Below are 13446 nucleotides of genomic sequence, written 5' to 3'. Positions count from 1 at the left end.
TCCAACAGACCTGGGCGTGAGTTGCAGCTCCGACGTTGGTAGCTGTGTGACCTCGGGCACGTTATCTAACTTCACTAAGCCTCAGTTGACTCACCTGTAAAAGGTAATGGGAGTATCTGCTTCACAAAGCCGGTATGAGGATTAGATCCAATAAAGGACATGAAGCACACGGCTGAGTCCCCTGCACCCTAGTCAGCAGTTATGGAGGAGGAGGCTCTGCGTGGCACCCACAGGGCCTTCCCAACTCAGCCTAGCTTTTCTCAGCACAGGGATAAGAACAAAGATGGGCTTTAAAACCTGGCGTGGAATTCATGGTGCACGCAGTGGCAATAGGAGATGTAGAAAGCTATGGTTGCCTTGATGCTGCCAGCCCCAAGCTGTTAATCATTCATTTGTTCATTCATTCATTCCTTCAACAGACCTGTGTCTGGGATGGAGAACAGATTCCTTTTTGTCCAGATAGTCCCAGGGCACAACTGTCGTCCTGATGTAAATATCGATAGCTTTCCTTCACTCTTGGAGTGTTCCAACTTGGGTAATAAATTAAATGGTCACCCTCCCTACTGAGCACCTACTATGTGCCACGTCCTGGGCTGGGCCCTGAGACAGAGAGGGAGGTAATGTGCATAACCCACGGTCCAGTGAGGAGGCTGACAGTTGATTGCAAAGCAGTGTGAAAGGCAGGGCTGGATGTGCGGCCAGGGCCCAAGTAGGACCCCTCTGCCCCTCAAGAACCCTCCTGTACCCTTCATGGGCTTATTTACAAAACAACTTTTTTGAGTTGGTTAATGCCACACATTTCCCTCCAGATACATGAAACGGTAGTCCTTGTGTTGATTATAATTTTTTCCACCAGCCTCTGAAGTTGCCTTTTATTCAGATATCTGTGGTACGTTTTCAAGAATCACAAATATCCTATCAGCTCCCTTCAAGATCTCATATACATCAATTTTCCAGAAGCAGTGTTCACTATTTTTTTTATTCTCATAGAAAAGGGTGTGACATGAAGACAGCCGTGATCTAGGGGCACAGTCTAAACGGGCCACTCGCACAGTTGACACCAGGAACACCTCCAGGACACTTAGGGAAAAGTAAGGAGGAATCAAAGGTCAGGGAATGAGATGAAAAAGGCAGGGGTGCCCCTGGGCTGGCTGGGGCTCCTGTGCGATCATCTGAGGTAGGTGGGAGGAGGATGGCCACCCCCACTAAAGGATAGCAGGTGGCCACGCATGAGAGGATGGGTGAGGGCCATGCCCCTCCCCCACGCCAGAATGGGGTGCCTTGGGATGTGCAGGCAGCACCCAGATTCCCGCACCTGATGCCCATTCTCAGCGCAGGCCTCCTTCTGCCCCACCTGGGCCCCCCAGTTTCCTGCTCAGTTAACTTGAGAGCACCAGGCTCCAAATGGCATAGTCGGTCCTTGTCCAACCCTAGGTGTCCCACAGGAATCTTACCTGTCCCACCTTCTTATCTGGGGATGGATGTCCTGATTCTATCTCAGAGTTTCCCAAGTCACTGGATAAAAATCCTGACAGTCCAGGCACCAGAGGAACATTGCCTTATTTAGATGTGCTGCCCCCAGACGAGGGAGAGAAGGAAGGAAGAGGAGGGAGGTGAGAAGCAGATTGGGGCAAAAGGAGAAGAAAGAAGAAGGCCTGGGTGATTCTGAGAATTGAGGGTAATGATGACATCATCCAGGGGAGGGTTTCACTGGGGTCAGAGGGTGGGTGCAAGGCACAGTGACTCATCTGTAGAACCAGGCCCTGTATGCAGGAGACGTCACTCACCAAGTCAGCCAGTACCTGAGCTGTTATGGTTCAGTCCCTGGACTAGGCTCCTGTGAGGGGGAGATCAGGGCCAGGGCCGGGGAGCTCATGGCCCAGAGGGCATAAGTGGTCCCACTGCAGAGTGTGGGTGTGCAGGGGGAGGGGGCCTGGTAGGTGGCCAGAGGCATGGCCAATGGACAAACAGATGGACAGGCTCACTGGGGGATGTGGCCAGGAAAGACTCCCTGGAGGGGATTCAGGGGTGGGAGGGGACGTCTGGGATCACGCAGGAGTAGGCAGGAGCCAGACATGGGAGGGCAAGGGAGTTTCAGGGGCGGGAAGAGCATCGTGCTGCAAGGCTTGGAGGTGGGGGGCGCGGGGCAGTTTGGGGAAGTATAAGTGCTTCCTGAGAGGGTGAAGGGGGAGGCGGTGAGAAATGAGATTGAAGAGGGCAGACCTGCCAGATCCTAAAGGAACTAAGATATTGTTCTCCAGGCCCTGGGGACCCCTGAAGGCATAGGTTGACATAGGAGCATTTGGTCACTTGCCCCTTCTTCCCAGAAAAAGGGGTGGGTCGATGTGACTGGCATACCCATGCCCAGCTCACCTAGGTGGCAGTGCTGATTCAGTACTTATGGGGGTCCAGCTGGTACTGGGGGTTTTGTCGCACATCACCACACATCCCCGTTGATCCTCAGAGGTGGCCCAGTGTCCCCAGCTGATAAAGAGAAAGACTGATGTTCAGCAGAGGACAGAGCTTGCCAGGGCCCTCAGGCAACAGATGGCAGAGCCCAAATCAGGCTCCAGGGTCGTTTGAGCTCAGGAATATTTCCAGACCCTCTCTGCCACCATGAGGCTTCCCTGGGACCTCCTGCTTGAACTCCACTTTCCACAGAGTCCTATAGCTCCTGCCCCCACACTGCCAGTTTCAGGGGATGCCCTTAGAACCAGCCTCTCACCCATGCCCTGTGTGATCCCATCACAAAACCAGGGCCCTGGCTTCTATCTGCTTGGACCCCCAAACCCTGTCTCTGTCCCAAACCACCACACTTCTGGGGAAACCACTAGGGGTCCCTTCTAGAGGAGCCAGGTCCTCTAGACCAAAGCCATCATCAGGATGATAAAGACTCCAAGAGGGACCCTTGGCCCTGGAGTTCTCTTTGTCAAATAGGAGATGCAGGTGACAACCGGGAAGACAGTGGCCTTGTGTGTCAAGAGAAAAGCACTGGGTCCTCAGCAGCTCTTGTTCTGCGCAGAAGGAAGGAAAGGCCATTTCACCTGGCCTTGGACACCAACATTGCTGATATTTTCTTGCTTACAATAAATTTTCAAATGTATTTCTTGCTTCTCCTTCTAACGTTTAACCTTGGGTATACTTCAAGGGAAACGCAAGCCTTCCTGCTTCTGATTCATACCCACTGAGTTCATCAAAACCAGAATTATTTGGTAATAGCTGCTGGGTTTACTGGATGCCCTCTGGGATCTGTAAAATCTCTGTTCCTCAGAAACAGGAAGTTTCAGCAAGAGGAAGGAGGCTGGGTGCAAACATCAAACTTTGAATCGTCTCTGCCTATTGGAGAGCCCAGCGTTTGTAGCACTTCCTTCAGACAGTCAACCTAAGTGGATCCCAGGCCTGCCGTGTGCAGGGGGACACAGAGGCGATTTTTAAAAGGGGCTTTGTATTAGCTGCTAGGACTGCCACCACAAAATTCCACACCCTGTAATTAACAACACCCAGTGGCTCAAACAACAGAAATTTATTTTCTCACAAGTCCCAGAGGACTTGAGAGGTGTCTGAGCGGACGTCTGAGAGGTGTCAGCAGGGTTTCTGTCTCCTGAGGCCCCTCTCCTTGGCTTGGTGATGGCTGCCATCTCGCTGTGTGGGTGCAGTCTTCCCTCCATCTGGCCCTAATGTCCTCGTTCTGTAAGGACACCAGTGACATTGAATTAGAGCCTATCCTGTGACCTCATGTTAATCCACTTCTTTAAAGGCCCTATCTCCAAATAACAGTCACATTCTCAGGCACTGGCGGTTAGGGATTCAACATGTGAAATTGGAGGGGTGGGGACACAATTCAGCCCCTCACAGCCACTGACCTCAAGAAGGATTTGCTAGGCCAGGTCTTCCTCCTTGGTCACCATCTGGGGTTCGCCTCTGAGATAAGTTGGTCTAGACGCCTTTTCTGGACTGTGGTAGACTTTCTAGGGAGGGATGACTCAGTGGAATGGCCACCATGCTGTCAGATCTAGGGTCACATTCTGCCCCCTTCCCTGACTAGTTGGTGATGTAGTGGACGTCACACAACCTCTGGAGGCTGAGCGTCTCCTCAGCACCAGGGGATAATAATATCTGCCGCAAAATGGGAGTTCTTTTCTCAGGGGTGTTCCCTGTGGGTTTCCTCCTCCAGGGAGGTAAGGATGCTTTCTAATTGTTCTCTCTGGGAAGAAGTGGGGTGTGAAACATAAGAAGGGGAGGCACATATCTTAGACACCAAGTCCCTTGGCCAGGCTATATCTGAAATGCCTGACCACTGGTACTTACCTCCTCAGACTTGGGCTGGAAAGGACGCTTGGCCACCTCTCAGTCTCACCAGATCCACTCACCAACCCTCTAGTCCACTTGTGGTCTCTTGGCCCTTCCACCTGTTACTTCCTGGAGAAAAGGCTCTATTCTGAAGGCAGCCATGTCTCCTGGTCAAGCCCAGGTAGAAGGAGGGAAAAGTGATGTGGACCTGAACCTCACCCAGAGGACCCACTGCCAGGACTTCTGTGATAGCGTGGTCCAGGAAAGGGTGGGACAACTGTTGGATCCAGGCCGAGCCTGGCTGTGGGAGGATGATCATGGAGAGAAAATAGCCCACAGGCTGGCAGAGTCCTCTGCTTAGAGGAAGCCCTCACAGTCCAGGGGGCAGGTGCTGGACTAGTCATCCAGGGATCTGGGTTCGATCCCCAGGTCTGATATTTCCCAGTGATGGAACACTAGCAACTCACACAACTGCTCTGAGCTTCAGTTACTTGGCTGTAAAATGGAGAAAACAATCTGGTCTGCTCCCCTTGTAGGGTCAAAATGGAATAAAGTGCTAAACAAATGTGAGTTCATATTTTATTAATAAGTAAAAGTGCCCACTTGGCATCCCTCCTATGGGCTAGCACACTTTCTCAGCTGCTTAGGAATGAAGAGAAAAGTCCTGTTGCTTTGGTCTCCAATTGCTTTAAGCTGCCAGCATTCTACACACACACACCCCGCTTTGGAGCAGATTACATCTCTTCTGAAAAGGAGTAGCATTTCCAGCTTTGGAGTAAGAGGGATGAGGGCTCCTCCTGGGCCACATGGCCTCTTCTACATCATCCCATCCCCCTCCCTCCCCAAATTACTCACACTCTTGGAAACATGACTGATGACTTCAGGATGAGTAAGAGGCCCTTGCGCGTCATGGCTTGACTGTTGGAAGGGTGAATGAGTTCAATGCTCCCTCAAGCACAGCCACGCAGACCTGTCCCAGGAGTCTAGCCACACAGGGGAGCTAGATGCATTTAGCAACACACTGGAAGTCCCGACACAGCACCCCTTTTTCCAAGCCTCTGAATGTTGATGGCCTTCTCAGCCCGGAATGACAGCCCAACACCTCTCTGGGCTGCCCAGACAGTGGGCACAGGGGCTCTCCCTGAGCTCCAGATGTCTACGTTCCTCGAACCCAGGCCCCCCAGCTTCACCCCAGCATAGCCAGGCCCAGAGAAGAGCCTGAAATTGGCAGCCCAGCCTTGGCTGCTTTGGGATCTATTCCCAGGGCCCACCCTGCAGGGTGTATGTATGCAGTGGGTATGTGTTTATACTCTCATGGACGCCTTCATCCACAGTGTCATTCAAGCAAACATTTTTGATCTGTTTTCCATTTTCCATGTGTCTCGTTTAGGAACATTTGGTGGACATGGGGTCACAGCAAAGGAATGCATTAATTCAATTCATTTTGCAACGACTTTTACATTCTTAGAGTTACAGTGCAGGCCGAACATACTAACATCAGCAAAACAACAGGCAAGCCAGACTCTCCTGGCACTTAATAAATAGAGCTGAAGCATCAGTTTCCCCATACCTAAAATGGGTGTAGTCAGGACAGGATGGCATGGAAAATAACGCCAGGACTGTGAAGCATGAAGTAGCCCCACCTCAACATCCCCTGCAGCTGGCACAGTATTGTCCCTTGGAACCCCAGCTTCCCAAACAGTCACTGCCATGTGGGAAACAGGGCTTGCCTCCAGACTTCCCTCCGTGCAGATCTTGAGGTCTCTTTCTTGAGCCACTGAATGTCCTTTGAGTTGGTTGAGATGAGATGGACATGTTAGAAGGGGAGAGGAACGAAAACCAGAACACATTTGGAGGTTGAATCGTTTGATGGGACTTTGCTTTCCCTAACACAGAGGGCTGGACCATAAATGAGGCAGCCTAACCAACTGGCCAGAGCAGTGGGTCCCCTGCCCCATCACCACTCTGTTAACATTAGGCTCAGTCCTGGAAGTGTAGTTTGTTAATAGTTCTTTATAACTCTGGAATAAACCTTAAGCAAGTAATTCTGAGTACTCAAGAGATAGTACTTTCTTTCCCTTCCTATAACTAACTCAGCTGAGATACCTTGCCAAGAGAACAGCAGAAACTCAATCAGCCCATTCAGGCTCCCTCACCTCATTTTCTTAATGTTGAGACTGATTTTCTAGGAGGTTCACAGAGAGCTAAGGGATTGGGGTGACTTTCCTCAGGGCCACTGTCCGTGCAGGCCTCTGCTGGGATGGTCACTGTTTTAACCTCATGGCTGCTGCACCCTCTCCCTGAGGCCTGGCTGGCTCCTGAGACCCTAACCCCATGATACAGGGGCACGTAGCTACTCCTTAATTCCCTCCAATTCTTCTTCTGTCCTCCCAGCTTAGGAAATTTTTCTCTAGTCTTGGAAGGTTGGTTGGACACGGGAAAGGGAGCTGCCCTCCATCATGTCATTTCCCCCAGACTTGGTGTTTCTGTTCCTCTTAGGACTTGGGCTTTGAAAACCAAGCCAGAAAGGCACCCTTTCTTTCTGCCCTGCATCCTCTTACGCTCTCCGCCCCTTGGTAATCAGCACAAAACTGCCTGAGTGAGGGAAAGGACAAAGGATAAAGACCGGGAGGACTGGGTTGATAGTTTAAAAATATGCTACCCCATGGAGAATTTTCACTGCCTGATTTAGAACTTGCTGTAAAGCTATTATATTCCCAACAATATGGTATTGGCATAAGAATAGACAAAGAGATCAAGGAACAGTATAGAAAGACTAGAAGTAGAGCCACAGGCCCATGCTCCATTGATAAGGCACCATTGTGATTCAGTGGGGAAAGGAAAGTCTTTTTTTTTTTCATTTTGAATGGTTCTAGAACAACTGGATATTTAAAAGTAAGCATTGACCCTAATCTCACATCACTGCTCAGAAATGGAGATGGATTATAGACCTAAATAAAATACCTAAAATCATAAGGTTTCTAAAAGAGAACAGAAGAGAGAATCTTCATAGCTTTTCAGAAGGTAAAGGTTTCTTCAATAGGTCACCCCAAACAAATAAAACCCCAAATCCATAAACCATTTAAAAAAAAAAATCTGTAAATTGGACTTCATCAACTTTTTTTTTTTTTAAATCAAGAAAATCAGCAATCCAGACTACAATACACACAGACACACACACACAGTCTATAAAGTGTCCAGCCATTGTTAATGCTGCTTCTTATAGTACATGACTGTATACTTTCTGGACGACCCTCATATATTCATACAAAACATTTATCTGACAAAGTTCTGGTATCCATATATATTCACAAATCAATAACTAAAAAACAACCTAAAAAAAGCCTCCATAAAACCAAGCAAAAGACATGAACAGGCATGTCACAAAAGATGATTACAAATGGCTAATAAACAAATGAAAATTGCTCAACATCATTGTGTTAATCAGAAGATGCAAATTAAAACCACAGTAACATTTCACACCCACTGGAATGGCTAAACCTAAAAAGACCAACAATACCAAATGTTGGTGAGGACACGGAGCAGCTGTAACTCCTACATTGTTGGTGGGGGCATAAAATAGTATGACCTTTTTGGAAAACTATTTGGTAGTTTCTTATAAGTTAAACATATGATTCACCAATTCCACTCCCAAGTATTTTACCTGAGAGAAATGAAAACACATTTTCACCAAAAACTGTGCCTGAAAATGTGCGTAGTGGTTTTATTCCTGTAATAGCAAGAACTGGAAACACCCTCAATGTCCATCAGCAAGTGAACAAATGAACACATTGTGGTTCCTTTGTACAATGGAATGCTACTTGAACTTGACACTTGAGACTGATACATCTCACAGTATTTAGAGTGTTGCTCAAAAAAAACCAAAGCAGAAATAGTTGCCAGGGCATGGCGAGAGGGAGAATGGGGGAATTGTTGTTTAATGGGCACAGGAGATCGGTTGCACACAACACAAATATACTTAATACTACTGAACTATACACTTAAATGGTTAAGGTGGCACATTTTATGTGATGTGTATTTTACCACAATTTTCAAAAATAAGAATAAAAACTAAAATATGCTAGCAAATAAAACCTAACAAACCGTATTCAGGAGGATTCAAAATACAAACAGCTTGATTTCTTAATACAAATATTTGTGTAGCTTCTTAAAATAAAAGAGGTAAGATAAATCTTTTGTGTATTTTATGCCAGTAAAATTAAAAAAGCAAAAAATAAATAAATAAAACAGACCAGTGTCCCTGCTCTCAGGGGTCCCACAGCCTGGCCTTGTCTTCACCCCTGGCAGTTGACATCTCCCAATGTTTTGTGACTTCCCAGATGGCCCCACAGTGGGTTTTGGAGGGAAAAGTTCTCAAAAGCCTACACGGCTTGTGCTGCTTACTGGGAGAAAGAGGTTCCAGAACTACTTCCTGGTGACTTTTATCCCAAAGAGCCTGGTTTCTTTGGTCTCCATATTGGATCTTTTTCTTCCTTGCCCTCTCCTATTCTCTCCTCCCCACTCCTCAGACCCAGCCATCACCTTACACAGTCAGTTAAGTGCTTTCCCAGGTGACTGTGCCCCCCCACATCACACAGAGCGGCTTGGTGAAGGTACCAGCCTGAGCAGACGCTGGGCCCTGAGGCTGTTCTGTCCTGCTTGCCAAGGGTCTCCCTGACATTGATGTGGGGTCTGGTGTGCCCATCCTCTGTCCCAGGCAGAGGACAGGGTCCTTCTGGCTACAATGCCAAATATCCTGCTGTCTTTGGAGACAACCCTGGAGAAAGTAGACTTGGAGGAAGGGGCAGAAGGGAGGGCAGTGTCCTTGAATTCTCCAGAGGCTGAACTTGCTCTCCACCCCACTTGTCCCTGTGCATTGGCCTATACCTGCTCCTCTCCAGAGCACCCCTAGGCCAGTGTCATGCTGCTGACTTATTAAACAATGGGGATGGAAGATGGCCTTGGTGGTGGAGAAAGCGTGCATTGACGTGGATGTGACACAGAGCTCTGTCCTCTCTGGAGGACTGCCTCGCTCTCAGTCTGAGGGACATCAGTCTCTGCACACCTGCTCCAGAGGGAGCTGGCAAGAGACCTTGCTCATGTACCCACCTCCTGAGGACCTGCTCCCCCCGCCCCTACCCAGCAAGTCCCCTAGAGGTTTGTGTGGGTCAGGAGGAAAAGCCCTCCCTGCCTGCTTCAGGTGTGTGGTGTCTTGGGGCAGGGAGGGAAGGAAATCAGTCAGAGAAGCATCACAGACTGGACTCCCCACCTGCCTGCACAGATGGGCCTCGGCCCGCTGGCCTGGACTCTGTCACTAACAGTCTGTGTGGCTTTTGCCAAGCCCACCCTCTGTTACAGTAAAGCTGGATTTTCTACTCTGAGTCCCTCAGCATGGGCTAGGACTCTCCGATGTCCCCTCTGTTTCTGCCATCCTGGAACCTACACTAGAGCAGGGCTGGGACCCCAGGGGCTGAGGAGCGCCGACCCTGGCAGAGTAGAGATGTGATATGGATGGTGGAATGGTCCAGGTGGGAGGAAGGCAAACAGAAAAGGATGTATCCTTGTGAAGCAGTGAATCACAAGTCATGACATCCATTAACTCAGCATGACGGCCACCAATGCTGGGCAGTTTGTTAACACCCAATCTTTGTGGTCCCAGCAGCCCTGCTGCTTAGACCCTCTCTCACGCCCTCAGTCCCTAGAGTGCCCTGGGGCAGGTCAACACTTGGGGGCTCTTACAGACTCTCCTGGCCTCAGAATGACTGCTGCCTTGTGGGGGCAGGAAGGAGGGCTGACTCCCCAGAAGCTCCCGTGTGTCCGGGATGCATTCAAAGCTCTCATAAGACCCTGAGAGGTGTCATTCAACATTCAACATTCCCATTTTGTGGATGGGGAAACTGAGGCTGGGAATGGGGAGTGGACATGCCCAAAGTCCTACACAGAATCATTTGCTCCCTTCATCACAGTATGTAATCATCTCATGGGAGACTGAGGGGGCAGGGAAGAGGTTCACATTCCATTCCCAGGGCGTTTTCAGTTTCAGCTGAGGACATGGTGACCACCTGCTGCCTGGCTGGATTAGTGATGTCGGGTGGGCAGATCGACAGAGTCTGGGGCTCAGAAGAGAGACCTGGGTAAGGCTAGATGGGATGTGGTGCTGACAAGCCATCTCCCAAGCACAGCTCTACCCTTCTGTATCCCCAGAGCCTACTACAGCGAACTGCACAGCTCCTTCCTGGGGGAAATGACTGTCTGCATGGATTTGAGCAGATGCCCTTGCTGTGGCCCGGTGGTTACGACATTAGATTCTAAGGGAACGCTCTCTATTCTGGGCAGTGTTTCCAGCCTCTCACTCTACGCTGTCAGGCCTGAGTAGCACCCACCTGAGAGGCAGGAGCACGTCTTCACAGTCTATTCTTCACAGGCTCACCTGCCCTTGTCCGCTGCAACCCCACCGAGGCCTCAGATTACCACAGTCCAATGTTTCTAAGCCAGAACCCCCCCCCCCCCCCCCAGTTAACAGCAGGACCTGGAACCAAGGCTGCAGGGGCACACACAGGTGTTGGAGCCACAGAACCCACCCGACTAAGCTCTGCTGCAAGGTTCTCAGATAGGCACATGGTCCACCCAAGACACACAAGTGTCCACAGACAGTGCCTTGAGTTCCCTTAGTGGTTACTTGGAGTGCGACTTGGTCCAAAACTCCCTGAGCAGCCAGAGATCCAAGTTAACAACTCTATACATGAAGCCCAAGCAGGCCCAGACTTCTGCCCTCCTGTCAACAGCCCAGGAAAGAAAGCAGCAGCTGGGCTGTGGTTATATTTGCCCTTGGAGAGCCAGGAACTCAGCCTCAACAGAAGCCAGGCATGAAGGATGGCCTAGATGAGAGGCCCACCTGCCCTCAATCCCCAGAAGTGTTTTCTGTTTGAAAATTGTGGGGAAGGGGTTCGTCAAGGGAAGCAAGAAGCTGTTAGGTTTTTAGTGTTCTGCCTTCTTCGTAACTGGTGGAAATCGTACAGACTCGCATCAACTTTCCTAAGACAATAGATTTGAAAACGTGTTAATACAATGTCTTTTAAATCTTTAGAAATATGCCCACCACTACCACCAAAGTTGAGCATTTGTTTTTTTTAAAATAAACACAGCAAGAATGCTGTGTGGGGCCTTAGCGCACAGGTGACTGTTGTGCAAGCCACACGCCCACCCAGTGGGTGGGGACCTGCCCACAGCTGTCACCCTGCTCCTAACAACTCCTCCGGGCACACCCTGCTCATTAGGCCCTGGCCACACCTGGCTGCCCAGACTCCTGGTTGAACCAGAATGCCAGGATGGGGAGGGTGGCTCCTTGAACCCTGAACAATGGGCTATGAAGGAATGAATCCCGGTCCAGGGCCTTAGGCTCCCCAGAGCTCAGAGCTGGCCCTCAGGATCCTCCCTCAGCCAGGCCAAGGACAGGCCTGTGGTTCTTGCTTCTCTGAAGGGGCTGGGGAGCAGCGAGGGGCCAGCTGAGCTCTAGGCAGTAAAAATAGCTTCTGTATTTAGAGACCGCCTCTCAGTGCAGGGCTGAGCAGCGCAGACATTATCTCATTCCTGCTCAATGTCCCCTCAGGCAGGTAAGGGATGGGACTTGTTCCTGCTTTACAGCTGAGGAGCCCAAACAGAGAGGACAGGGCAGATGGAGTGATGAGGCTGCCCCACACCTGGGCAAATGCCCCTGCTGGCCTGCTGCGCGAACCCCCTGGAATTGGCACTGTCACCTCTAAATGGGAATGCACCCCAACTGAAACAGGCTGCCCGCCCCCACCTCAGCTCACACACACAACCAGAAAAGGTAGACTCACTTCCCTCCCCTGAAGGGCCACCATACCACCTGCCTCCTTAAGGCCCTTTGGGCGGGGTCCCCTCCTTTGCAGCCCTGCCACCCTCGGGGCACCGTGTGGCATGAGGAAGGACAGGCTGCCTGGTCCAGCCCCACCTGGGAAGAACATCTCACACCTCACGAGTGCTTCTGCTAACTCAGGATAAACTGGATTGGGGTTAGGCAGGTGCCAACATGCTGCTATTTCTGGAGGCTCCTGGCCTCTCTGCTCCCTTGACACCAGGAGATGAGGGCAGTAGCCATGTCTGCCCAGTCACAGCACTCAGGCCTGTCCAGAGAGCCACCATGGAGTCACAGTCTGCACACTTGAAGAAACAGAGTCTGCACAGACAGCCAAGGAGAGGCCTGGGCAGCCTAGAAGGAGCCCTGGTTGAGACAGGAGACTCGGTGAAGCGGCTGAAGCCCAACCCCTGGCTGGCTGGGCAGGCTTCCACCGCCAGGCCTCATCTGTAAATGAGACCCTCTCACTTCAAAATTCTCCCACTTTCATTAGGCTGGGTCCCCGCCTCCCTGTCCTCCCTTGCTTCTCTTGTTAAAGTCCATTTTAATTGGGGGATTAGAAGTAACCTCTGTCTAAATTAAAGGCCAGGCAGGAGTGACAGCGCTGGATATGAGCACAGGATATTGAGAGCAGCTCTGGGCGGGCAGCCTGGGGGCCGGAGAGGGGAGGAGAACCGCCCGCAGCCACAGCCGGGAGGCCCTGCCAAACTGGATCTCATGAGATTCACCCCATACTCCTCTCCAAAGCTAGGGCCCTCTGGTCTGGCGTTCTCTCCTGAGGACAGGGGTAGAGTGGACCTATGGGGCAGAGGGCCATGCAGGATGGGGGGCCGTGAGCCTTACCCTGGAAGCCCCAGTTACCAGGAACCAGCCACAGGACTTGAGGAGGAGTCCAAAGTCCTCGTAAAACAAACTTTGCTTCAGACGTTCCCCCACGGCAAGGCTTGGGACGAGGACACTCCAAGCTCCACAAGCTTCTCTACTCACCATTTGAACGGGTTAATCATTTGTAGAGTGTGTTTTGGTTGACAAAGTATTTTCCCATATGTGATGTCATCTGATCCTTGTAACACAACAGATATTTCTCCATTTCATAGAGGAGAAAACTAAAGCTCAGAGAGTTTAAGCAACTTGCTTAAGGGATCCTAACTGGGAAATGGAATAAACTGGGCCTGGCAGCTGTGGGGGTCCAAGTGCAGCATTCTCTCCAGGAAGCTGTATCCCTTGTCTGGGCCCATGAGACCCAGAAAGGCTCCACCAGGACCCAGACAAAGGGC

Source organism: Nycticebus coucang, chromosome 4, assembly GCF_027406575.1.
Source record: "Nycticebus coucang isolate mNycCou1 chromosome 4, mNycCou1.pri, whole genome shotgun sequence".
In the NCBI taxonomy this organism is placed as follows: Eukaryota; Metazoa; Chordata; class Mammalia; order Primates; family Lorisidae; genus Nycticebus; species Nycticebus coucang.
Note: the sequence above shows the minus strand (reverse complement) of the source record.